We start from the raw sequence: 3,387 nt of genomic DNA on the forward strand, positions 1-3,387 counted from the left end.
CTGGAGAACTGAGGATATTTTATTATTACTAGACTATTCAAGGAGAAGAACAATTAGAGATGCGATTAAAGAGATAAAACTCACAATATCATATTTGTTTTTTATAATCAAATATGGTAACATTTTATTTATTCTTATTAGATTTCATCGCTCAACTGATATTTCCAGACTATTAAAAAATTTAAGTCTCATTTTGACATTCAACTTATTTGTTGCATAATTTGCATTCTCTGTATTTGCATTATCTGTAAATACAGCTTTATCTGAAACAATGATCATTTACTTGAGCAAAGCTCAGGGTAAACACTGAAGTGTATCTCTAGAAATCTATCAGCAAATTTTTTGAAACTGGTTCAACCAAAATATCAAATATATCTAATTGTCCTGTATCCAATATTTATTATTCTATAATCCATATTACGATGGATTGTCTCAAATATACTATACATCCATTATTTATTGGTCTGTCATAATAGGTACTATATATCTATTTAAATGAATTCAAATGAATAGTAATCACACCAAAAAAGTAAAACATAGTATGACTTGTAGCCATGTAGCAGCTCTTAATTTTACTACTTCCTCTTCTAAGTAGGGAAAAATGATTTCTTTAATATTCTATACTAAGTTCTAGTCAAGTTTTAACTTTACTGGTGTATAAAATAATTTTAAGATGTGGTAAAATATATATAAGATAAACTTTTACAAATTTAACCATTTTAAGTATTCAATTCAGTGATATTAAGTACATTTACAATGCTGTGCAACCATCACCACTATCCATTTCCAGAACTTTTTGTCATCCCAAATAGAAAGAAGCTTTGTACCCATTAATAATAACTCCCAATTCCCTCTTTCCCCCAGTGCCAGATAACCACTATTCTAGTGTTTGTCTGTAAGAATACGATTATTTTAGGTACCTCATATTAAGTGGAATTCTTATAGAAAAATCCAATAGTTGTCTGATTGTATAGAGCTTATTTCACCTAACATAAGTTTTTCAAGGTTCAGTCATGTTGTATCATGTATTGTAATTTCATTCCTTTTTAATGTTGAATAATATATTCCATTGTATGTGCAATTGACTACTGGACAATGTAGGGGTAAAGGGCACCAACCCCCATGCAGTTGAAAATCCATGTGTAACTTTTCACTCCTCCAAAACTTAACTACTGTTGACCAGAAGCTTTGCCGATAAGTCAATTAACACATATTTTGTATATTATGTGTATTCTTACAATAAAGGAAGCTTGAGAAAAGAAAGAGCTATTAAGAAAACCATAAGGAAGACAAAATACATTTATAGTACTGCATGTATTTATTGAAAAAATCCATGTAAAGTGGATCTGCACAGTTCAAACTCATGTTGTTCAAGAATCACTCGTACATACCAAATTTTGTTTATTTATTCATATGCTGAGGAATGATATTTAGTTTGTTTCCAGTTTTTGGATATTGTGAATAATGCGGCTATAAACATTGCTGTACAAGTATTTGAATCTCTGCTTTCACATCTTTTGGGGATATATGTAGAAGTAGACTTGCTGGATCATATGGTAATAATTCTATGTTTAACTGTTTAACTTTTTGAGGAATCACCAAATTGTTTTCCACAGTAGCTGCAGCATTTTAATTCCCATCATCAATGCACAAGGGTTCTAATTTCTCCACATCCTTGTAAACACTTGTTTTTCTTCATTTTTGACAACAGCCATCCCAATGGTGCCAAATGGTATCTCATTTTGGTTTTCACATGCATTTCTCTAATGATTAGTGATAGTGAACATCTTTTCATGTGCTTACTGGACATTTATATATCTTCTCTGGAAAAATGTTTACTTAAGTTCTTTGGCCATTTTTGAATTGGGTTGATTGTTTTCTTGTTGAGATATATATTCTGGATATTAATCTCTTATCAGATACATAATTTACAAATATTTTCTCCCATTCTACAGCTGACTTGTTTGCTTTCTTGAGTGTCTTTTGATGCACAAAACTTTTAATTTTGATGAATCCAATTACATTTCTCTGTTCTTGCCTATGCATTTGGTGTCCTTTTTTAAAAAGTGAATACCATTTTGATTTCATAAGCATTTTCTACAAACCTAATTGTTTTTAGGCCTCTATTCTTTTCTATTCTATGTCTCTGCCAAACTTTTAGCATTGTTCCCTGGTTCTATAAATGCTTTCCATCTTTTGTACTTGTGTTTTACAAATGTGAGCTCATATTAGAGTTTTCTGTGTGCTCTGCAATGTTTTTTAAGGCTCCTCGCCATTTTCTTCCTATTTAGGGTCATTCAAGATTATAAAATCAGAAATGATTTTTTATGGCATTCAGTCCTCTCAAGTTGTCTTTACATCCAAAGTCTCATTCTCTGGAATCATATTTATCTCTTTAAAAAGTTTTAAAGTTTGTCTTCTTAAAGTCTAAAGCATATATTTAAGTATTGCCAGAGTGAATGTTCCTGACTATAAAGAAATCTGAATTCAAGCATTAGTTTCTCTCAAGGATTCTCAAACCACCATACTGATGATCAATTCTTTCATGTTATTTAAAGAGCTAGAGTAGCACTTTTCCTAGTTACTTCCTTCACTCTTCAGAAAATAAAACTGGCAATAAGGAAAATCTAAGATGTACATTCCAGTCATCTAAGACTTCCAACAGATAGGAGTTCCAGGTTTTTACCAATATTTCAGTTTGTGAATCACCAAGAACATAGTACTAGTTAGCACCTTTGAAAATATTCACACCATATTATTACCACAAATCACCCAGGTTGAGCTCATAAATTATTTCCATGTCAAGTTTTATGTTATTTTAAGCAGACAACGTAGTTATCTCATTTAGATACAAAATCAGTGAATACAATAAAATTATGTTAGAACCACAGAACTACAATCAGAATAGACTTTGGAATAATTAACAGAACACCTTCACTTTACATATAAAGACCTCGAGATTCATGAAATTTAAGTGATACTGCATAGGTCAAATGAAGATACAACGAAGGTCTCGCTTTCTTTTTTTTTCTGTCTCATGGATTTTTAAATTCTACAGGCTAAACAAAAGCCATAAATACTAAATAAGAAAAATAATTATTTTATTCTAATTTAGAATAAAAGTATATTCTTGGTAAAAGTAAAAAGCTACAAAAGTTCCATTCATCACTGTCAAATATAACATACAAATATTAGCAAAAATGTTAGTATTAATAAAGAAGTTTAAAACAATTACAATATACTAACATTTACTGATAATTTATTAAATTAACTCACACTATGAAGAGGTACTTAACTTTAACATAAAACATTTTAGACTATATGTCTCTTACCTTAATCCATGAAAATTTCAGAGGAAAACACTATTTTACTGGTTAGAAAACAAAT

The 3,387-nt window shown here is 30.0% G+C and overlaps 1 protein-coding gene across 3 annotated transcripts in view; it reads right to left on the reverse strand.

The window, feature by feature from the left end:
• Positions 1-3,387, reverse strand: part of ADK (adenosine kinase) — a 450,591-nt gene that overhangs the window by 132,765 nt on the left and 314,439 nt on the right. The gene's annotated exons all lie outside the window — the stretch shown is intronic.

This window comes from Pteropus alecto, unplaced genomic scaffold, assembly GCF_000325575.1.
Source record: "Pteropus alecto unplaced genomic scaffold, ASM32557v1 scaffold155, whole genome shotgun sequence".
Taxonomy (NCBI): Eukaryota; Metazoa; Chordata; class Mammalia; order Chiroptera; family Pteropodidae; genus Pteropus; species Pteropus alecto.